The sequence below is a fragment of the Crinia signifera genome, unplaced genomic scaffold, assembly GCF_055691185.1.
Source record: "Crinia signifera unplaced genomic scaffold, ASM5569118v1 HAP2_SCAFFOLD_205, whole genome shotgun sequence".
Classification (NCBI taxonomy): Eukaryota; Metazoa; Chordata; class Amphibia; order Anura; family Myobatrachidae; genus Crinia; species Crinia signifera.
Genome location: NW_028142098.1, coordinates 138,785 through 162,799, shown reverse-complemented (window position 1 = coordinate 162,799; position 24,015 = coordinate 138,785). Strand labels below are relative to the sequence as shown.

The 24,015-nt window shown below is 50.9% G+C and overlaps 1 long non-coding RNA gene across 1 annotated transcript in view; it reads left to right on the top strand.

The window, feature by feature from the left end:
- The first annotated feature begins 19,164 nt into the window (after nt 1-19,164).
- The window catches only part of LOC146053790 (uncharacterized), an 89,641-nt gene continuing 84,790 nt past the window's right edge, over nt 19,165-24,015 (top strand). The window contains exon 1 of the long non-coding RNA XR_014467813.1: nt 19,165-20,650. This is a non-coding gene — a long non-coding RNA (uncharacterized LOC146053790). The remainder of the gene's footprint in view (nt 20,651-24,015) is intronic.

The window sequence follows — 24,015 nt, the reverse complement described above, 5'->3', positions numbered from 1 at the left end:
TTAATGAGTAATGAGTAAAGGAGTGGATTGTATTGTGTTCAGCTGACATTGGTTGAGGTGCGCCCGTAGTGATCAGGCGTTCCGATTGCCTAGCGCATGACCGAGTGGTGTCCGCAAAGAAATACTTGCTTATGAACACTGCATATTTCTAGCCTTTTGGTTCGCGTGCATTCGGTGTGCTGTCCGCATGCACGGCTACCAGAATGAGTGCACTCCCTCGTGTACGCCCATGTTTACGCCCAGTTTAGCCCACTTTGAAACTACGCCCCTGTGTAGTACCGAATGACTCCCATAAGACGCCCATATTTCCAGAGTGATTGCTGTGCACATTTCTGTACGGTATTAGTGAGAACAAGTACGGAGACCATGCATGGCACATGCGCATAGCGTTGCCCACGCATGCGCAGACGGCTAAAAAACGCCATCCGTAAGAATTCAGGAAAGTACGCACAGACCAGAATAAGGCCCAATGTAATGTATGTAATGCCTCCCCCCCCCTTATCCATGCTTGATGCTGCACTGTAAATCCCCCAAAAATTCCTAGTGTGCGCAAGCACACATGGCCAATAAAGTTGATTCTATTCTATTCTATTCTTGGGTCGCAAATGATAAGCAGCTTATCATGTGGGATCCTCAAACAATGCAAATGCAGGAGGAGGTGCACCCGTTGCCGGCATTTGTGATCAAATCAAACTGCGATGCAATGGCAGTTTAGAGGGACATTGTGACCATCGGTTGCAGTGTCCCTCTATGGCTACAGCTTAAGTAAGTCTCCCCTTACTCAGTCTTGCAGTCGCAGGCTGGCTTGTAAGGCGAAGGAACTTCACCTTGCAGCGTAAATGTATATTTATATAAAATATAAAATCAGTTCTGGCCTCCACCTGCCCCAAGTTGCCAGCCAATTCCTCGCCTTTGATTTTATATTTTATATAAATTCAGCTTAGGTCACATATGATAAGCTGTTAACAGCAGCTTATCACGTGGGATCCTCAAGCAATGCAAATGCAGGAGGAGGTGAATACTACCCCCTGCCGGCATTTGTGATCATATCAAACTGCGATGCAATGGCAGTTTACAAGGACACTGCGACCATCGGTCACGTTCACCCTCTACGACTAAAGCCTAAGTAAGTCTCCTCTTACTCAGGCTTGCAGTCGCAGGCCGGCTTAATTTTTGGACTACACTTGATACGCGCGATGTATTGCACGTTATAGATAGAAAGTTAGAGCATGTGACATGTGTCCTGTGTGTTGAGGTACCAGGAGTACCTTACTGTGTGGAGAAGCCGATGGTCCATGGTCCCGGACTGCTACGACCGTACCGTTAGCACAAGCTGATCTACGTTCTTCCTAGGTCAGTGTCCTGTACACTCTCACGTGGTGACAGCCGCATGCAGCTGGCAGTCATAGCCATTGCTGGGGAGCGATGATTTAGGCAGGCTGTCAGTATGTTTAAAGTGCAGACATGCAGCAAGTTGGTATCACAGATGTGCAGCAGGTTGGTGTCACAGATGAGGCAGGAATCCTTTGGAAACGCGTTTTCCAGCGCTCAGGCCAGCTTTGTCAACCTGGCTAAAGTGCTCAGATTTTAAGAGGCTTTAGAGAGTTGATGTTCCGGTCTCTCGGTCTCCAGTACTAGATGGACAGACCAATCCTTGGGATGCGTTTCGCCGCACTCAGGGTTGCTTTTTACAGGACGCCTCCCCACTTAAGCACTGCAGACACCATTTTTTTCCCAGCATAGAGAACAGGTCTGAATCAGGCTCTCAGTTTGGATTGCATATGATAAGCTGCTTGCAATAGTTTATCATGTGCAATCCTTAAGCAATGCAAATGCAGGAGGAGGTGCATTCCACCCCCTGCCTCCATTTGCCATCGTATCAAACTGTGATTGCAGTTTAGAAGAACATCGGTACCATCGGTGGCTGTGACCCTTTGCGACTGCAGCCTGAGTAAAGGGGCATACACACGTAGAGTACTGTGCTAAGCAATTTTTCTAAGCAATTTTGCTAAGCAACTTTGCTGGTGTCGATCTCCCATGGGGAGCACATATACACGCAGAGATTTGTGCTAAGCAATAATAGTGGGTGGATATTACCAGAGGGGAGGTTTTGTTTTCTTTTTTTTTCTCATATTTTACTGATTTCGTATGCATACGTATTTTTTCAATACGAATTTGTATTTATCAGCCATTAAATACTAATTCGTATCAGCAGAAGCCTACATGGATCATTCAGATCCGTGCAAGTGTCAGTTTAAAAAATAAATATTAAAAAAAAAATGTCATCAAAGGGTGCGGGCCCAGCCGCCGTCATCAAAGGGGGCGGGCCTGGCCCCTCCGAAGTCGCTCCGCTGCCGGGTAAGTGCCGGGTATCGCCGTCTGCGGCGGCGCTGGGATTCCCCGTGAGGCTGTTTAAGTGGGGCGCTGCTAGAGGGGCAGGGCGAATTTTGCTCTTTAAAAATGTGGTCCCCGCATGTAATGTCTCAATGTAATGTATGTAATGCCTCCCCCCCCCCCTTATCCATGATTTACGCTGCACTGTAAATCCCCCAAAAATTCCTAGTGTGCGCAAGCACACATGGCCAATAAAGTTGATTCTATTCTATTCTTGGGTCGCAAATGATAAGCAGCTTATCATGTGGGATCCTCAAGCAATGCAAATGCAGGAGGAGGTGCTTACCACCCCTTGCCGGCATTTGTGATCAAATCAAACTGCGATGCAATGGCAGTTTAGAGGGACATTGTGACCATCGGTTGCAGTGTCCCTCTATGGCTACAGCTTAAGTAATTCTCCCCTTACTCAGTCTTGCAGTCGCAGGCTGGCTTGCAAGGCGAAGGAACTTCACCTTGCAGCGTAAATGTATATTTATATAAAATATAAAATCAGTTCTGGCCTCCATCCGCCCCAAGTTGCCAGCCAATTCCTCGCCTTTGATTTTATATTTTATATAAATTCAGCTTGGGTGACATATGATAAGCTGCTCACAGCAGCTTATCACGTGGGATCCTCAAGCAATGCAAATGCAGGAGGATGTGCATACCACCCCCTGCCGGCATTTGTGATCATATCAAACTGCGATGCAATGGCAGTTTACAAGGACACTGCGACCATCGGTCACGTTCACCCTCTACTACTACAGCCTAAGTAAGTCTCCTCTTACTCAGGCTTGCAGTCGCAGGCCGGCTTAATTTTTGGACTGCACTTGATGCGCGCGATGTATTGCACGTTATAGATAGAAAGTTAGAGCATGTGACATGTGTCCTGTGTGTTGAGGTACCAGGAGTACCTTACTGTGTGGAGAAGCCGATGGTCCATGGTCCCGGACTGCTACGACCGTACCGTTAGCACAAGCTGATCTACGTTCTTCCTAGGTCAGTGTCCTGTACACTCTCACGTGGTGACAGCCGCATGCAGCTGGCAGTCATAGCCATTGCTGGGGAGCGATGATTTAGGCAGGCTGTCAGTATGTTTAAAGTGCAGACATGCAGCAAGTTGGTATCACAGATGTGCAGCAGGTTGGTGTCACAGATGAGGCAGGAATCCTTTGGAAACGCGTTTTCCAGCGCTCAGGCCAGCTTTGTCAACCTGGCTAAAGTGCTCAGATTTTAAGAGGCTTTAGAGAGTTGATGTTCCGGTCTCTCGGTCTCCAGTACTAGATGGACAGACCAATCCTTGGGATGCGTTTCGCCGCACTCAGGGTTGCTTTTTACAGGACGCCTCCCCACTTAAGCACTGCAGACACCATTTTTTTCCCAGCATAGAGAACAGGTCTGAATCAGGCTCTCAGTTTGGATTGCATATGATAAGCTGCTTGCAATAGTTTATCATGTGCAATCCTTAAGCAATGCAAATGCAGGAGGAGGTGCATTCCACCCCCTGCCTCCATTTGCCATCGTATCAAACTGTGATTGCAGTTTAGAAGAACATCGGTACCATCGGTGGCTGTGACCCTTTGCGACTGCAGCCTGAGTAAAGGGGCATACACACGTAGAGATCTGTGCTAAGCAATTTTTCTAAGCAATTTTGCTAAGCAACTTTGCTGGTGTCGATCTCCCATGGGGAGAACATATACACGCAGAGATTTGTGCTAAGCAATAATAGTGGGTGGATATTACCAGAGGGGAGGTTTTCTTTTTTTTTTTCTCATATTTTACTGATGTCGTATGCATAAGTATTTTTTCAATACAAATTTGTATTTATCAGCCATTAAATACTAATTCGTATCAGCAGAAGCCTACATGGATCATTCAGATCCGTGCAAGTGTCAGTTTAAAAAATAAATATTAAAAAAAAAATGTCATCAAAGGGTGCGGGCCCAGCCGCCGCCGTCATCAAAGGGGCGGGCCTGGCCCCTCCAAAGTCGCTTCGCTGCCGGGTATCGCCGTCTGCGGCGGCGCTGGGCTTCCCCGTGAGGCTGTTTAAGTGGGGCACTGCTAGAGGGGCAGGGCGAATTTTGCCCTTTAAAAATGTGGTCCCCGCATATAATGTCTCAATGTAATGTATGTAATGCCTCCCCCCCCCCTTATCCATGATTTATGCTGCACTGTAAATCCCCCAAAAATTCCTAGTGTGCGCAAGCACACATGGCCAATAAAGTTGATTCTATTCTATTCTTGGGTCGCAAATGATAAGCAGCTTATCATGTGGGATCCTCAAGCAATGCAAATGCAGGAGGAGGTGCATACCACCCCTTGCCGGCATTTGTGATCAAATCAAACTGCGATGCAATGGCAGTTTAGAGGGACATTGTGACCATCGGTTGCAGTGTCCCTCTATGGCTACAGCTTAAGTAAGTCTCCCCTTACTCAGTCTTGCAGTCGCAGGCTGGCTTGCAAGGCGAAGGAACTTCACCTTGCAGCGTAAATGTATATTTATATAAAATATAAAATCAGTTCTGGCCTCCATCCGCCCCAAGTTGCCAGCCAATTCCTCGCCTTTGATTTTATATTTTATATAAATTCAGCTTGGGTCACATATGATAAGCTGCTCACAGCAGCTTATCACGTGGGATCCTCAAGCAATGCAAATGCAGGAGGAGGTGCATACCACCCCCTGCCGGCATTTGTGATCATATCAAACTGCGATGCAATGGCAGTTTACAAGGACACTGCGACCATCGGTCACGTTCACCCTCTACGACTACAGCCTAAGTAAGTCTCCTCTTACTCAGGCTTGCAGTCGCAGGCCGGCTTAATTTTTGGACTGCACTTGATGCGCGCGATGTATTGCACGTTATAGATAGAAAGTTAGAGCATGTGACATGTGTCCTGTGTGCTGAGGTACCAGGAGTAACTTACTGTGTGGAGAAGCCGATGGTCCATGGTCCCGGACTGCTACGACCGCACCGTTAGCACAAGCTGATCTACGTTCTTCCTAGGTCAGTGTCCTGTACACTCTCACGTGGTGACAGCCGCATGCAGCTGGCAGTCATAGCATTGCTGGGGAGCGATGATTTAGGCAGGCTGTCAGTACGTTTAAAGTGCAGACATGCAGCAAGTTGGTATCACAGATGTGCAGCAGGTTGGTGTCACAGATGAGGCGGGAATCCTTTGGAAACGCGTTTCGAGCGCTCAGGCCGGCTTTGTCAACCTGGCTAAAGTGCTCAGATTTTAAGAGGCTTTAGAGAGTCTATGTTCCGGTCTCTCGGTCTCTAGTACTTGATGGACAGACCAATCCTTGGGATGCGTTTCGCCGCACTCAGGGTTGCTTTTTACATGACGCCTCCCCACTTAAGTGCTGCAGTCACCATTTATTTCCCAGCATAGAGAACAGGTCTGAATCAGGCTCTCAGTTTGGATTGCATATGATAAGTTGCTTGCAATAGTTTATCATGTGCAATCCTTAAGTAATGCAAATGCAGGAGGAGGTGCATTCTACCCTCTGCCTCCATTTGCCATCATATCAAACTGTGATTGCAGTTTAGAAGAACATCGGGACCATCGGTGGCTGTGACCCTTTGCGACTGCAGCCTGAGTAAAGGGGCATACACACGTAGAGATCTGTGCTAAGCAATTTTTCTAAGCAATTTTGCTAAGCAACTTTGCTGGTGTCGATCTCCCATGGGGAGCACATATACACGCAGAGATTTGTGCTAAGCAATAATAGTGGGTGGATATTACCAGAGGGGAGGTTTTGTTTTCTTTTTTTTTCTCATATTTTACTGATTTCGTATGCATACGTATTTTTTCAATACGAATTTGTATTTATCAGCCATTAAATACTAATTCGTATCAGCAGAAGCCTACATGGATCATTCAGATCCGTGCAAGTGTCAGTGTAAAAAATAAATATTTTTAAAAAAATTTCATCAAAGGGTGCGGGCCCAGCCGCCGCCATCATCAAAGGGGCGGTCCTGGCCCCTCCGAAGTCGCTCCGCTGCCGGGTAAGCGCCGGGTATCGCCGTCTGCGGCGGCGCTGGGCTTCCCCGTGAGGCTGTTTAAGTGGGGCACTGCTAGAGGGGCAGGGCGAATTTTGCCCTTTAAAAATGTGGTCCCCGCATGTAATGTCTCAATGTAATGTATGTAATGCCTCCCCCCCCCCCCCTTAGCCATGATTTATGCTGCACTGTAAATCCCCCAAAAATTCCTAGTGTGCGCAAGCACACATGGCCAATAAAGTTGATTCTATTCTATTCTTGGGTCGCAAATGATAAGCAGCTTATCATGTGGGATCCTCAAGCAATGCAAATGCAGGAGGAGGTGCATACCACCTCTTGCCGGCATTTGTGATCAAATCAAACTGCGATGCAATGGCAGTTTAGAGGGACATTGTGACCATCGGTTGCAGTGTCCCTCTATGGCTACAGCTTAAGTAATTCTCCCCTTACTCAGTCTTGCAGTCGCAGGCTGGCTTGCAAGGCGAAGGAACTTCACCTAGCAGCGTAAATGTGTATTTATATAAAATATAAAATCAGTTCTGGCCTCCATCCGCCCCAAGTTGCCAGCCAATTCCTCGCCTTTGATTTTATATTTTATATAAATTCAGCTTGGGTGACATATGATAAGCTGCTCACAGCAGCTTATCACGTGGGATCCTCAAGCAATGCAAATGCAGGAGGAGGTGCATACCACCCCCTGCCGGCATTTGTGATCATATCAAACTGCGATGCAATGGCAGTTTACAAGGACACTGCGACCATCGGTCACGTTCACCCTCTACTACTACAGCCTAAGTAAGTCTCCTCTTACTCAGGCTTGCAGTCGCAGGCCGGCTTAATTTTTGGACTGCACTTGATGCGCGCGATGTATTGCACGTTATAGATAGAAAGTTAGAGCATGTGACATGTGTCCTGTGTGTTGAGGTACCAGGAGTACCTTGTTGTGTGAAGAAGCCGATGGTCCATGGTCCCGGACTGCTACGACCGCACCGTTAGCACAAGCTGATCTACGTTCTTCCTAGGTCAGTGTCCTGTACACTCTCACGTGGTGACAGCCGCATGCAGCTGGCAGTCATAGCCTTTGCTGGGGAGCGATGATTTAGGCAGGCTGTCAGTACGTTTAAAGTGCAGACATGCAGCAAGTTGGTATCACAGATGTGCAGCAGGTTGGTGTCACAGATGAGGCGGGAATCCTTTGGAAACGCATTTCGAGCGCTCAGGCCGGCTTTGTCAACCTGGCTAAAGTGCTCAGATTTTAAGAGGCTTTAGAGAGTTGATGTTCCGGTCTCTCGGTCTCCAGTACTTGATGGACAGACCAATCCTTGGGATGCGTTTTCGCCTCATTTAGGGTTGCTTTTTACATGACGCCTCCCCACTTAAGCGCTGCAGACACCATTTGAGGGGGGAGATAGAGGGTGAGGGCAGAGACTCTGAGGGGGGAGTTATAGAGAGGGTGAGGGCAGAGACACTGAGGGGGGGGAGTTAGAGAGAGGGTGGCAGAGATGCTGAGGGGGGGAGTTAGAGATTGGGTGAGGGCAGAGACACTGAGGGGGGAGTTAGAGAGTGGGTGATGGCAGAGAGGCTGACGGGGGGTTAGAAAGAGCGTGAGGGCAGAGACGCTGAGGGGGGAGTTAGAGAGAGGGTGAGGGCAGAGACGCTGAGGGGTGAGTTAGAGAGTTAGTGAGGGCAGAGAGGCTGAGGGGGGAGTTAGAGAGAGGGTGAGGGCAGAGACGCTGAGGGGGGAGTTAGTGAGGGCTGAGGGGGGAGTTAGAGAGAGGGTGAGGGCAGAGACGCTGAGGGTGGAGTTAGAGAGAGGGAGAGGTCAGAAACGCTGATTTGGGAGTTAGAGAGAGGGTGAGGGCAGAGACGCTGAAGGGGGAGTTAGAGAGTGGGTATGGGCAGAGAGGCTGAGGGGGAGTTAGAGTGAAGGTGAGGGCAGAGATGCTGAGGGGGGAGTTAGAGAGAGGGTGAGGGCATTAACGCTGAGGGGGGAGATAGAGGGTGAGGGCAGAGACTCTGAGGGGGGGAGTTATAGAGAGGGTGAGGGCAGAGACACTGAGGGGGTGGGAGTTAGAGAGAGGGTGAGGGCAGAGACGCTGAGGGGGGGAGTTAGAGAGTTAGTGCGGGCAGAGAGGCTGAGGGGGGAGTTAGAGAGAGAGGGGAGTTAGAGAGTGGGTGAGGGCAGAGAGGCTGAGGGTGGAGTTAGAGAGAGAGGGTGAGGGCAGAGACGCTGAGGGGGGAGATAGAGAGAGGGTGAGGGGGGAGTTAGAGAGAGAGGGTAAGGGCAGAGATGCTGAGGGGGGAGTTAGAGAGTTAGAGCTGAGGGGGAGTTAGAGAGAGGGTGAGGGCATTAACGCTGAGGGGGGAGATAGAGGGTGAGGGCAGAGACTCTGAGGGGGGGAGTTAGAGAGAGAGGGTGAGGGCAGAGACACTGAGGGGGGGGGAGTAAGAGAGAGGGTGAGGGCAGAGACGCTGAGGGGGGAGTTAGAGAGTGGGTGAGGGCAGAGACGCTGAGGGGGGAGTTAGAGAGTTAGTGAGGGCAGAGAGGCTGAGGGGGGAGTTAGAAAGAGGGTGAGGGCAGAGACGCTGAGGGGGGAGTTAGAGAGACGGTGAGGGCAGAGATGCTGAGGGGGTAGTTAGAGAGTCAGGGCGGGATTCTCTAAGCTAAAAATGCGGTAAAAACCCTGTTATCTGGGTTTTTACCGCATTTTGGGATGCTGTAAGCATCCCCCCGCCGGGTTATCGCGGCGGGGGGCATCGCCAGAAAAATCTGGCGATGCCCCATAGAAGCCAATGGGTTCTATCGCAACTCTCCGCCGCCCCGCGCCGACCCCACGCCGCCCCGCATCGCCCCCTCACCTGTGTCCGGGCAGCACAGCGCAGTGCTGCCCGGACCTGTGACCTCCTCCCTGCACTAATCCTCTTCCGGGTGCAGGGAGGAGGAGAGCCCGGCGCAGCAGCAGCACCGCCGGGTGTGGGAGGGAGGGGAGAGCCGCCGGGACCTGCTGGGACCCGGCGGACTCTCACCGCAAAGGACAGCTCTTAACGCAAGAGCTGTCCTTTGCCTTAATTATCGCATATGTTACAGCATATGCGATAGTTAAATATGCGATGCGCGGCGGAAGGGGGGCGGAGATTCTTAGAGAATCTCCCCCTTAGTGAGGGCAGAGAGGCTGAGGGGGGAGTTAGAGAGAGAGGGTGAGGGCAGAGACAATGAGGGGGGAGTTAGAGAGAGGGGGAGTTCGAGAGTGGGTGAGGGCAGAGAGGCTGAGGGGGGAGTTAGAGAGAGAGGGTGAGGGCAGAGGCGCTGAGGGGGAGTTAGAGAGAGGGTGAGGGGGGAGTTAGAGAGAGAGGGTGAGGGCAGAGAAGCTAAGGGGGGAGTTTGAGAGTTAGTGAAGGCAGAGAGGCTGAGGGGGGAGTTAGAGAGAGGGTGAGGGCAGAGATGCTGAGGGGGGAGTTAGAGAGAGGGTGAGGGGGGAGTTAGAGAGAGAGGGTGAGGGCAGAGAAGCTGAGGGGGAGTTAGAGAGTTAGTGAGGGCAGAGAGGCTGAGGGGGGAGTTAGAGAGAGGGTGAGGACAGAGAGGCTGAGGGGGAAGTTAGAGAGTTAGTGAGGGCTGAGGGGGGGAGTTAGAGAGAGGGTGAGGGCAGAGACGCTGAGGGGGGAGTTAGAGAGAGGGTGAGGGCAGAGACGCTGTGGGGGGAGTTAGAGAGTGGGCAAGGGCAGAGAGGGTGAGGATAGAGATGCTGAGGGGGGAGTTAGAGAGTGGGTGAGGGCAGAGAGGCTGAGGGGGAGTTAGAGAGAGGGTGAGGGCAGAGAGGCTGAGGGGGGAGTTAGAGAGAGGGTGAGGGCAGAGACGCTGAGGGGGGAGTTAGAGAGTTAGTGAGGACTGAGGGGGGGGAGTTTGAGAGAGGGTGAGGGCAGAGACGCTGAGGGGGGAGTTAGAGAGAGGGTGAGGGCAGAGACGTTGTGGGGGGAGTTAGAGAGTGGGCAAGGGCAGAGAGGGTGAGGGCAGAGACGCTGAGGGGGGAGTTAGAGAGAGGGTGAGGGCAGAGACGCTGAGGGGGGGGAGTTAGAGAGTTGGTGAGGGCAGAGACACTGAGGGGGGAGTTAAAGAGTGGGTGATGGCAGAGAGGCTGAGGGGGGTGGGGGTTTAGAGAGAGGGTGAGGGCAGAGACGCTGAGGGGGGGAGTTAGAGAGAGGGTGAGGGCAGAGACGCTAAGGGGGGAGTTAGAGAGTTAGTGAGGGCAGAGAGGCTGAGGGGGGAGTTAGAGAGAGAGGGTGAGGGCAGAGATGCTGAGGGGGGAGTTAGAGAGAGGGTGAGGGGGGAGTTAGAGAGAGAGGGTGAGGGCAGAGAAGCTGAGGGGGGAGTTAGAGAGTTAGTGAGGGCAGAGAGGCTGAGGGGGGAGTTAGAGAGAGGGTGAGGACAGAGAGGCTGAGGGGGGAGTTAGAGAAAGGGTGAGGGCAGAGACGCTGAGGGGGGAGTTAGAGAGTTAGTGAGGGCTGAGGGGGGGAGTTAGAGAGAGGGTGAGGGCAGAGACGCTGAGGGGGGAGTTAGAGAGAGGGTGAGGGCAGAGACGCTGTGGGGGGAGTTAGAGAGTGGGCAAGGGCAGAGAGGGTGAGGGCAGAGATGCTGAGGGGGGAGTTAGAGAGCTAGTGAGGGCAGAGAGGCTGAGGGGGGAGTTAGAGAGAGAGTGAGGGCAGAGAGGCTGAGGGGGGAGTTAGAGAGGGTGAGGGCAGAGACGCTGAGGGGGGAGTTAGAGAGTTAGTGAGGGCTGAGGGGGGGGGAGTTAGAGAGAGGGTGAGGGCAGAGACGCTGAGGGGGGAGTTAGAGAGAGGGTGAGGGCAGAGACGTTGTGGGGGGAGTTAGAGAGTGGGCAAGGGCAGAGAGGGTGAGGGCAGAGACGCTGAGGGGGGAGTTAGAGAGAGGGTGAGGGCAGAGACGCTGAGGGGGGGAGTTAGAGAGTGGGTGAGGGCAGAGACACTGAGGGGGGGAGTTAAAGAGTGGGTGATGGCAGAGAGGCTGAGGGGGGGGGTTTAGAGAGAGGGTGAGGGCAGAGACGCTGAGGGGGGAGTTAGAGAGAGGGTGAGGGCAGAGACGGCTGAGGGGGGAGTTAGAGAGTTAGTGAGGGCAGAGAGGCTGAGGGGGGAGTTAGAGAGAGAGGGTGAGGGCAGAGACACTGAGGGCGGAGTTAGAGAGAGGGGGGAGTTAGAGAGTGGGTGAGGGCAGAGAGGCTGAGGGTGGAGTTAGAGAGAGAGGGTGAGGGCAGAGACGTTGAGGGGGGAGTTAGAGAGAGGGTGAGGGGGGAGTTAGATAGAGAGGTTGAGGGCAGAGATGCTGAGGGGGAGTTAGAGAGTTAGAGCTGAGGGGGGAGTTAGAGAGAGGGTGAGGGCATTAACGCTGAGGGGGGAGATAGAGGGTGAGGGCAGAGACTCTGAGGGGGGGAGTTATAGAGAAGGTGAGGGCAGAGACACTGAGGGGGGGGAGTTAGAGAGAGGGTGAGGGCAGAGACGCTGAGGGGGGAGTTAGAGAGTGGGTGAGGGCAGAGACACTGAGGGGGGAGTTAGAGAGTGGGTGATGGCAGAGAGGCTGAGGGGGGGATTAGAGAGAGGGTGAGGGCAGAGACGCTGAGGGGGGAGTTAGAGAGTTAGTGAGGGCAGAGAGGCTGAGGGGGGAGTTAGAGAGAGGGTGAGGGCAAAGACGCTGAGGGGGGAGTTAGTGAGGGCAGAGAGGCTGAGGGGGGAGTTAGAGAGAGGGTGAGGGCAGAGACGCTGAGGGGGGAGTTAGAGAGACGGTGAGGGCAGAGACGCTGAGGGGGGAGTTAGAGAGTTAGTGAGGGCAGAGAGGCTGAGGGGGGAGTTAGAGAGAGGGTGAGGGCAGAGACAATGAGGGGGGAGTTAGAGAGAGGGGGGAGTTAGAGAGTGGGTGAGGGCAGAGAGGCTGAGGGGGGAGTTAGAGAGAGAGGGTGAGGGCAGAGACGCTGAGGGGGGAGTTAGAGAGAGGGTGTGGGGGGAGTTAGAGAGAGAGGGTGAGGGCAGAGAAGCTGAGGGGGGAGTTAGAGAGTTAGTGAGGGCAGAGAGGCTAAGGGGGGAGTTAAAGAGTGGGTGATGGCAGAGAGGCTGAGGGGGGGGGTTTAGAGAGAGGGTGAGGGCAGAGACGCTGAGGGGGGAGTTAGAGAGAGGGTGAGGGCAGAGACGCTGAGGGGGGAGTTAGAGAGTTAGTGAGGGCAGAGAGGCTGAGGGGGGAGTTAGAGAGAGAGGGTGAGGGCAGAGACACTGAGGGCGGAGTTAGAGAGAGGGGGGAGTTAGAGAGTGGGTGAGGGCAGAGAGGCTGAGGGTGGAGTTAGAGAGAGAGGGTGAGGGCAGAGACGTTGAGGGGGGAGTTAGAGAGAGGGTGAGGGGGGAGTTAGATAGAGAGGTTGAGGGCAGAGATGCTGAGGGGGAGTTAGAGAGTTAGAGCTGAGGGGGGAGTTAGAGAGAGGGTGAGGGCATTAACGCTGAGGGGGGAGATAGAGGGTGAGGGCAGAGACTCTGAGGGGGGGAGTTATAGAGAAGGTGAGGGCAGAGACACTGAGGGGGGGGGAGTTAGAGAGAGGGTGAGGGCAGAGACGCTGAGGGGGGAGTTAGAGAGTGGGTGAGGGCAGAGACACTGAGGGGGGAGTTAGAGAGTGGGTGATGGCAGAGAGGCTGAGGGGGGGATTAGAGAGAGGGTGAGGGCAGAGACGCTGAGGGGGGAGTTAGAGAGTTAGTGAGGGCAGAGAGGCTGAGGGGGGAGTTAGAGAGAGGGTGAGGGCAAAGACGCTGAGGGGGGAGTTAGTGAGGGCAGAGAGGCTGAGGGGGGAGTTAGAGAGAGGGTGAGGGCAGAGACGCTGAGGGGGGAGTTAGAGAGACGGTGAGGGCAGAGACGCTGAGGGGGGAGTTAGAGAGTTAGTGAGGGCAGAGAGGCTGAGGGGGGAGTTAGAGAGAGGGTGAGGGCAGAGACAATGAGGGGGGAGTTAGAGAGAGGGGGGAGTTAGAGAGTGGGTGAGGGCAGAGAGGCTGAGGGGGGAGTTAGAGAGAGAGGGTGAGGGCAGAGACGCTGAGGGAGTTAGAGAGAGGGTGTGGGGGGAGTTAGAGAGAGAGGGTGAGGGCAGAGAAGCTGAGGGGGGAGTTAGAGAGTTAGTGAGGGCAGAGAGGCTAAGGGGGGAGTTAGAGAGAGGGTGAGGGCAGAGAGGCTGAGGGGGGAGTTAGAGAGAGAGGGTGAGGGCAGAGACGCTGAGGGGGGAGTTAGAGAGAGGGTGAGGGGGGAGTTAGAGAGAGAGGGTGAGGGCAGAGAAGCTGAGGGGGGAGTTAGAGAGTTAGTGAGGGCAGAGAGGCTGAGGGGGGAGTTAGAGAGAGGGTGAGGGCAGAGACGCTGAGGGGGGAGTTAGAGAGTTAGTGAAGGCTGAGGGGGGGAGTTAGAGAGAGGGTGAGGGCAGAGATGCTGAGGGGGGAGTTAGAGAGAGGGTGAGGGCAGAGACGCTGTGGGGGGGTGTTAGAGAGTGGGCAAGGGCAGAGAGGGTGAGGGCAGAGACGCTGAGGGGGGAGTTAGAGAGTGGGCGAGGGCAGAGAGGGTGAGGACAGAGATGTTGAGGGGGGAGTTAGAGAGAACAGCAGTGTGGGCATGGACGATGGGGGGTGGTGCGAGTGATGGTAAGGCAGGAGAGAGTGGGGGTGCGCTGTTAGGCTATTGACCCGGGGGTGGTATGTGTATAACGCTTAATCCTCAATCCTTAAGCAGTGCAAACACAGGAGGAGGTGCATTCCACCCCCTGCCTCCATTTGTGATCATAACAAACTGCGATTGCAGTTTAGAAAAACATCACGACCATCGGTGGCTGTGACGCTGCGACTGCAGCCTGAGTAAGTCTCATCTCTCTCAGGTTTGCAGGTGTAGTTCTGGCCTCCGTCCTCCCCAGATAAGTCAGCCAAACCCTCGCCATTGATGTTATATTTAATATACATTTTTAGAAGATGCCTGATTCAGTTTGGATTGCACATGATAAGCTGCTCACAGCAGCTTATCATGTGGGATCCTCAAGCAATGCAAATGCAGGAGGAGGTGCATTCCACCCCCTGCCTCCATTTGCGATCGCTGGCTGCTCTACACCGCAAGCACCTCTGCAATCAGCAGAGGTGTTTGTTGTTCTGCGATGTGATCACATGTGCAGAAACCAAACATTGCGCATAATATGGGTTGGACTGGAGTTGGAGTGTGAGGGCAGAGACGCTGAGGGGGGAGTTAGATAGAGGGGGAGAGTTAGAGAGTGGGTGAGGGCAGAGATGCTGAGGGGGGAGTTAGAGAGAGGGAGAGGGCAGAGACGCTGAGGGTGGAGTTAGAGAGAGGGTGAGGGCAGAGACGCTGAGGGGGAGTTAGAGAGAGGGTGAGGGCAGAGCCGCTGAGGGGGGAGTTAGATATATGAGGGCAGAGACGCTGAGGGTGGAGTTAGAGAGAGGGAGAGGGCAGAGACTCTGATTTGGGAGTTAGCGAGAGGGTGAGGGCAGAGACGCTGAAGGGGGAGTTAGAGAGTGGGTATGGGCAGAGAGGCTGAGGGGGAGTTAGAGTGAAGGTGAGCGCAGAGACGCTGAGGGGGGAGTTAGAGAGAGGGTGAGGGCATTAACGCTGAGGGGGGAGATAGAGGGTGAGGGCAGAGACTCTGAGGGGGGAGTTATAGAGAGGGTGATGGCAGAGACACTGAGGGGGGGAGTTAGAGAGAGGGTGAGGGCAGAGACGCTGAGGAGTTAGTTAGAGAGTGGGTAAGGGCAGAGACACTGAGGGGGGGAGTTAGTGAGGGCAGAGAGGCTGAGGGGGGAGTTAGAGAGAGGGTGAGGGCAGAGACGCTGAGGGGGGAGTTAGAGAGAGGGTAAGGGCAGAGACGCTGAGGGGGGAGTTAGAGAGTTAGTGAGGGCAGAGAGGCTGAGGGGGGAGTTAGAGAGATAGGGTGAGGGCAGAGACACTGAGGGGGGAGTTAGAGAGAGGGGGGAGTTAGAGAGTGGGTGAGGGCAGAGAGGCTGAGGGGGGAGTTAGAGAGAGAGGGTGAGGGCAGAGACGCTGAGGGGGGAGTTAGAGAGAGAGGATGAGGGCAGAGACGCTGAGGGGGGAGTTAGAGAGAGGGTGGGGGCAGAGACGCTGAGGGGGGAGTTAGAGAGTGGGCGAGGGCAGAGAGGGTGAGGACAGAGAAGCTGAGGGGGGAGTTAGAGAGAGCAGCAGTGTGGGCATGGATGATGGGGGGTGGTGCGAGCGATGGTAAGGCAGTAGAGAGTAGGGGTGCGCTGTTAGGCTATTGGCCCTGGGGTGGTATGTGTATAATGCTTAATCCTCAATCCTTAAGCAGTGCAAACGCAGGAGGAGGTGCATTCCACCCCCTGCCTCCATTTGTGATCATAACAAACTGCGATTGCAGTTTAGAAAAACATCAGGACCATCGGTGGCTGTGACGCTGCGACTGCAGCCTGAGTAAGTCTCGTCTCTCTCAGGCTTGCAGTTGTAGGTCGGCTTGCGAGACAAAGGAAACTTTGCGTTGCAGCTTAAATGTATATAAGATATAACATCAGTTCTGGCCTCCGTCCTCCCTAAATAATCCAGCCAAACCCTCGCCATTGATGTTATATTTTATATACATTTTTAGAAGATGCCTGATTCAGTTTGGATTGCACATGATAAGCTGCTCACAGCAGCTTATCATGTGGGATCCTCAAGCAATGCAAATGCAGGAGGAGGTGCATTCCACCCCCTGCCTCCATTTGTGATCGCTGGCTGCTCTACACCGCAAGCACCTCTGCAATCAGCAGAGGTGTTCGTTGTTCTGCCATGTGATCACATGTGCAGAAACCAAACATTGCGCATAATATGGGTTGGATCGTACTTACCCAATCAGGAAGAGATTTGATGTTCCGGTCTCTCGGTCTCCAGTACTTGATGGGCGTTGGAGAACATACCGTAGTTGTTAGTTGAGGGGCGATGTTCTGCCACCTTGTGTAATTCGGGCTGACGGAGAAGCCAGGTGTTCTTCTGGAAGCTGGAAGTTGTTCTGTGGCTACTGATGGAGGTATCGGCTGCTCCTGTGTGAGATGATGTTATACCTCCTGCACCTGGGGAAGTGATGTTACCTTCACTGTGGTGGCTGCAGGGAGAAGCTGGGAGTGAATGGGTCCTGCAGATGTTCTAACTTCTCCCAATCGATTCCCGTGAAGAATGGATGTTCTCTGATGTTGCCGTTCTCACCCAGACGCATCTCAGGGTCACCACACAGGAGCTGGAAAGAGGAACGTGAGGGCAACTAAGTTTCTGTTCAGCTGCAGTCTGATTCCTTACAGCACATATTTGGGAGACATACAGTATTTCTCAAATGATTTTTAGCCTCAAAGAAAATAATCATTATTTTCCCCTAATCAGAGGATGTGTGTCTATGTAGTTTAGTATTCTTTCCCCCAACCTCTAGCAGGTTACTGCTTATCATGGTACCATTGGGGGTCATTCACTGGACTTGATTTGCTTACATTTGAATAGAAACAGGGAAAATGCCGGTGCTGTATAACGTGACCAGTAGTGTATGTCAGTGGTACAGTGACTCCTGCAGCAGGCATTGCTCTGGCTTGGAGTTTCCTTCACTTATTTGTGTGTGTCAGGGAGGTGGAGCCAGTAATGTAATCTGACTTATGTAACTACATATAGCTTCCCCATGTACAGCTACATGACCGCTCGTAGAACAACTACATGGCTGATACTAGAGAATGGGGGTTCTGTATAAATAACAGACGCTGACACATTGTTTATGGCCTCTTTGTTACCTAGTGCTGAATGCTAAGGTGGGTCTGACACTCACCTCTTCAATGATGTTTCTTGTATTCGGGCACAGATGACAGCCCGCCAAAGCCGAGATGTGGCACTCCTCGGGGGATTTTCCTGTTGTCATCTCGAATAGCACCACACCGAAGGAGTACCAATCCACTCCCGCATCATACGGCTCTCGCTTGATGATCTGTCAATAAAAGGTAAGAAGTTCACTCAATAACACTTTATAAACAGGAGAGCAGATCTGGGCACAATACGCCTGCCATCAGATGTTACACTGACAAAGACACATCTGGCACCCTGGTTGGGACACATGATATATTTCATACATACAGGCAGAGGCAATGATTTATATTTTTCTTTTATGCAGTGTGTTCCATTAGCCTTACTTACATCACAAGATAATTGGTTTATTACAATAATACTATGAGACCCAGTTATTATTTACTCAATACAAAATATTCCACTTTTATTCATCGTAGTGTAAGTTAACCCCTTCAGTGGTATTTTTTTGGGGAGCGCTTCCCAACACCCCCCCCCCCCCCCCCCCCCCCCCCGCTGCATTACCCAGAGCCGAGCAGTGCCGCTGGGCATTCCATCAGCCGCTGCCCGGCCCTGAACCTGGCTGTGTGTGAGATGACATTACAAGGTCACACCGCACACAGCCGGGGGAAGGAGGCAAGGCTGGGCAGCTGCTGAAGCCGAGCGCAGCACTGATCTCAGCGTGAACTGGAGCATAACCCGTAAAATTCTCGGGAGTGCCAATAAAGGAGTCAAAGGTATAAACCAAACCTGGAAAATCCCCATAGATACAAAAGTTCACTATGAACAACCTCTGCAAAATGATAAAAGGGATTTCCCTGGCTCTGCATTAACCAGCCAGCCACTCCTAAACCACCAGTGTAGGAAAACACCTGTGATTGGCTGTCAGTGAAGGCAGATCATGATTAGATGCCATTTAGGACATAAAGCCGATACTGTTTGTAGCATGCACCTTTATACTGTACAGCCGACCTCTAATTTATTATAGCCTCACCTCTGGGGCAATGTAGCCACGTGTTCCAGCGTAGCCAGAGGTTTTGGGTGTGTTCTCCAACGCCAGCCCGAAGTCGGCGATTTTAATATGGCCGTCATGAAGCAGGATGTTCTCTGGTTTGATGTCTCTGTAATAGGAACAATTTCTTCATTAAGTACTTGTTAGCATGGACAGTATATGAAATACATAATACAGTAAGTGACTAAGGCTGCAGATATGTCCTCAGACACATATTAGGGCAAAGTCTCCTGGCGCATCTTAGTTGTGTTATGTTGTGACTAAGAGGCATTTGCTGGCAGATGCTGGATGCTGGCAGAGTTGCACGGGACCTGGGGTCTCACTGGCACTTACTCAGCATGGCGGATTGAGGCTGGCTATATGAGGATACATCTGGAAATGTAGAAAAGTGCATCTCCCAATTGATAAATGCCTGTTCCACATGGCCAGACCAGGGTGCAGTTGTGCTATGAACAAGGTCCTAAAGCTGAGGAGGCACCAGGCTGCCCCTTATGCTCACCGAGCATGGATGACTGGAACGCCATATGTCTTCCCCAGAAATATGGAGTTTGTGTCTGTGCAGAATATAGCAAATATTATGGCATCAGTGCCAGTTCTTCTGCACATGGGTCTTCTGTGCAGGCAGTAAAATATCTTAACATACCTCTTATTTCTCAGTACACATATTAGCACTGAATGCATCGCAGAGTAATGTTATGTTTATAAGGGTGTAACTACTATGATTTATTTCCCACAATAAGAACAAGTACTAATGCAGCCCTTGTATTTTATGTTTATTTAAACAAGGAAAGAAAGTTAGTTACCGATGGATGAAGCCCATCCTGTGGAAGTGCTGGAGACCGGACACGATCTCGGCAGCGAAGACTCTGTTAAAGAAGAAATGTATCAATATTGTAACATCCCAAATCAGCCGTAGTGTATGTGCAGGATAGAGAGATGCAGTGTAGGATGGGGAATAGTGTAAAGGTGCCCATACACTAGTCCGAATTTGGCTACTTTTCACCTGATTCTGACGGATCGGGCTGAGAAATTGTGTAAAAGTGGCCAAATCGGGTGTGTTTGACATCTGATCCGATACGCGGTCCACTGTGCATCAGATCAAAGGTCGTACCTGCTGCATGTCCGACCTCCAACTCGGACCCACTGCGGGGAGCGGGGTCGCATGTGATACATCACATGTCAAAGGATCGTATGCGATACATCACATGCGATCCTCCTGGGAAGGTTCCGGCCGAAGGGACTGGATGGCCATACTCTGCTGCAAGAAGTAGCGCATGGCCACCTTAACAGCTATAGAAACGGCAAAAGAAAATACAGGTAGGATAAAGTCATAGTAGGAAAAGGCAAAGGGGTAGTTGTATGAGCAGTGATAAGGGAGGAGCAATGAGCCAGAGGAAAATTGGTCTATGGCAACCAATCAGCTACTCTGTATAATTTCATACTATGCAAATTACAGGCGTTAAGGTGCGTACACACGGTACGATTTATGTTCCGTATGATAGTGTATACTATTTCCCAGGAAAGTCCCAGTGGTCAGAAGCATAAGATTTGTGCTTATAATAACGTACAGTGTGCATAAGATATCACATACGATATGACGTCACAGCTATACTACACTATACATCTTATGCTTTCTAGCCAGAATTGAGTTGCATGTTCACCCGAGCAGCTCCCTGCCAGACGACCGGTGGGAGCGTGCATCGTACGTCAGATAGTGCGTACACACGGGAAGATATAGTGCACTATCTAGCATGCTATTCACAACTAGCTAGCTAGATTGTGCACTATATCTTACCGTGTGTACGCACCTTTACTTCAGTGCTGATTGGTTGCCATGGGCCACTTCTCTTCTGGCTCACTTCCTTATCACTGCTTCATACCTATACCCCAAAGTGATGGGAGTCCAACAAGGAATAACATATATTGTACAGTGAATGTAAGTATGTGTGTTTGCTCATTTCCTAGACTGTAAGCTCCTATAGGATTTTGTCTTGCACACAGTCACACAGTTATACACCAGATTATGCATAGATCTTACGTTGCAGCTGTAGACTCAAGACGCCCTCTTGATTGCAGCAGGTCGAATAAGTCTCCTCCGTTGGCGTAGTCCATGACGAATGCCAAGATGTTCTCGGTCTGGAAGGTCAGGAGGCCATGTACTAAGAAGGGGCTCCCAGATGTTGATTGTAGGGCCCTGGTCTCAATCCTTGTCTTCTCTTTTTCTCTCTCTGACAGTCCCTCGTTGTTCACGACCTTTATGGCGACATCCGTCTTGGTGGAGATCTCACGCGCCAGCAGGACCACTCCATAGCCGCCCTCTCCTAACTCACGGCTGATCTTGTACCTGTCCATGAAGAGAGGTTCCTCCTTGTCCGGTGGTGAGACGCTGCTTGGTCCTTGTGGAGTAAAGTAAGAGACATTATGAAATTATTGTTTAACAGCTAAAGACACAGTAATATGATGAAAACTGAAGTGGGAATACTGGGACCACAACATAAAACACACTGTAGGGTTTTACAAAGCTGAATATACTTATAGCTAATCGGAAACGCCAGACATCATTGTACAGTGACCTCAAACTCCTAACTACACTTTTAATGTACACAGTGGGGCAGATGTATGATGGAGGCCATAACATTTTTTAAATAATGGGTCTCGCTTCTTCTGCATAGCGTGGAGAAGCGGGCACCATTATGGGCAAATGTATTAATCCCCCCCAGCCGATAAGGAGAGCTGTTGTGCCCAGCTCCCCAGGCAGACCTGCACATGCGTATGTCTGGTCCGGCCTCTCTACCCTTCCCCTGTCTGGTCTGGCCTCTCTGCCCTTCCCCTGTCTGGTCCGGCCTCTCTGCCCTTCCCGTCTGGTCCGGCCTCTCTGCCCTTCCCCTGTCTGGTCCGGCCTCTCTGCCCTTCCCCTGTCTGGTTCAGTCTCTCTGCTCTATCCCTGTGTGGTTTGGACTCTCGGGCTCTGTCTGATCCAGGCTCTCTGCCCTTCCCTTGTTAACAGCAGTGCCTTAGCCCTTCCCTCTGCTTGTGTAGGCTTTCTGTCCTTCTACACCTACCACCAATGTTTTCTATGTGCCCTCAGACTTCAGACACAGTATTGCCCTGCACCTTGATCACTTTTGAGTTTAATAATTTTGTTGCGTAACTGAATAGTGCCTATTTGATATTGTAGGAATGGAGCATGTTCATTTATGTGTTTTGAGGAACTGGTAGTGATGCATTCTCATGCAAATTTAAGCCGGTAAATTATTGCTAGTGATCAAAAGGATTGCCTGGGGTTCTAGTGACCAAGCCAATTCCTCTGAGCTAATCCTGTAGTTACTGGCCATACCGTTCTGGCACTAATCACATCGCCTGTAGTACATTTGTAATGGCATTAAGCTACAATAGATGCCAACCATTACATTCGCCTGATGGGCCCTTCATGTCCAAGTTTGACACGGGATATTATGCGTTTTGTTGTCCTATAAACAGCCTGAAAGGGTTTGCATCTGTATTCCTATATGTGAAATTCATGTTAACATACATTACTTTAAATTAAATATCTTATATTGTACCAAGTCCATAATTAAATGAAGGGAAAAAAACGCCATGACACCATGGGGGGAAGGGGGGAGGGATTTACTAAGATGTGTATTCTACTTCACATGTGATGTTGCTATGGGCAACCAATAAGATCCTGTCTTCTAGAGGATGCTAAATAAATAAGAAGTAGATTTTGATTGGTTGCCTATAGCAACATCACATGTGAAGTAGCATACACATCTTAGTAAATTTCCCCCCATGAGTCATTACACCGGGTGACACCAGCCCTACATTCTTCAGTTATCACCATGGCTGTCTTCCCCAGGGGGGTTGGGCTGTCACGTATAAATGCAGGCACTGCCATCCTGGGTATTACCACCTTTAGTGCCAGTAAACCTAGAGCTATTCTGTAAACCCCCTGATGTTTGGGTGTGGGGTTAATAAAGTAATAATCATAGTAATGTTAGGATTAGGCTAGGTAAAGGTAGAAGAACATTCATACTGTGTTTTCATTGTGTAAATGACCCCGCGAATGCCGGCATATGCCTGTCACCAAACTGAGCTATACTGTAGGTTACAGCACCTTTTTAGTTGTGCACCTTTCTCCATAAATATTACAGTAGTTTTACTAATCCATTTTTTTGAGACTGTCTTTATCTGAATAACTGTAGTAACCAATGAAGTGAATATAAATTACATATAAAACATTATTTATATTTTTTTTATATAAACAATATTCAACTTTGCCAATGTGAAAATGAACTACAGTGCAAGGACATCCAACTACATTTCCGCTTACCTGGTCTTGGCTGATCTTCATCCGGGTCTTTAGCCTCGCTTGCCGCTCTCTTTCTCTCTTCCAGCGATTCCTCCTCTCTGGATTTTCTTGATGAAGTGTTCTTCACTGTCTTCTGGTCTTTCTCCTGCATCTTGCTGCTGGACTCCTCAGGTGCTTCCTTTTCAGGCTTTCTTGATGTCTCCTTCCTGCACCTCTTCTTTCCGGCCATCTCCTCTGTGTTCTGGTCTGTCTTCTGTATCTTGCCGCTGGGTTCCTCCTCAGGTGCTTCCTTTTCAGGCCTTCTTGAGGTCTCCTTCCTTCTCCTCTTCTTCCCGACCATCTCCTCCATCTTCTGATCCGGCTCCTGCATCTTCCGACGGGTACACCTGATCCGATATGTCAACTTACCTCTGCTGATCTGGCTCCTGCGTCTTCCGACGGGTACACCTGATCCAATCAGTCGACTTACCTCTCCTGATCCGGCTCCTGCGTCTCCCGACGGGTACACCTGATCCAATAAGTTGACTTACCTCTCCTGATCTGGCTCCTGCGTCTTTCGACGGGTACACCTGATCCAATTGGTCAATTTACCTTTCCTGATCTGGCTCCTGCGTCTTCCGACGGGTACACCTGATCCAATTGGTCAATTTACCTTTCCTGATCTGGCTCCTGCGTCTTCCGACGGGTACACCTGATCCAATTGGTCAATTTACCTTTCCTGATCTGGCTCCTGCGTCTTCCGACGGGTACACCTGATCCAATTGGTCAATTTACCTTTCCTGATCTGGCTCCTGCGTCTTCCGACGGGTACACCTGATCCAATTGGTCAATTTACCTTTCCTGATCTGGCTCCTGCGTCTTCCGACGGGTACACCAGATCCACTAAGTCGATTTACCTTTCCTGATCTGGCTCCTGCGTCTTCCGACGGGTACACCTGATCCAGTAATTGGCTTTCTGTCTCCTGAAATCGCTTTTTCTCCCCTTCTCAATCCTCTGCTTGCGCTGCTGCTTCCTCCTCTGATGCTGTCTGCTGCAGAGATGCCAGTTGGAAAATAACTGCCACTCTCAGCTATGAAAGTGTATAGCTTGGGTCATGTGACCAGCTTGCTGCTCTCCCATATACACTCTATAGTATCCATGTTAATGGGTCTAATTTTATTTTTAGGATTTCTAAGTTGCTATAACTTACCCTGTTAATGTTATTTGTGCCTAATTTCAGTGAGATCCTATGTACATGTTCCTAATTTATAATCTAACTGCAAGAAAGGAACATTAAATGTACATAAATGTATGGCTGTAACTATTTCACCAACATAATACAATAGAATACAGCCCTCTGGGGTAGTGATAATCAGGTGCCTATGTTATTTCACTTTTAAATACATCTACTAAAATATCTGTTTTATAGGGATGGCCATCGTTGCCATTGCCATCGATGGCAATTCTGCAACTGGCCATCGATAG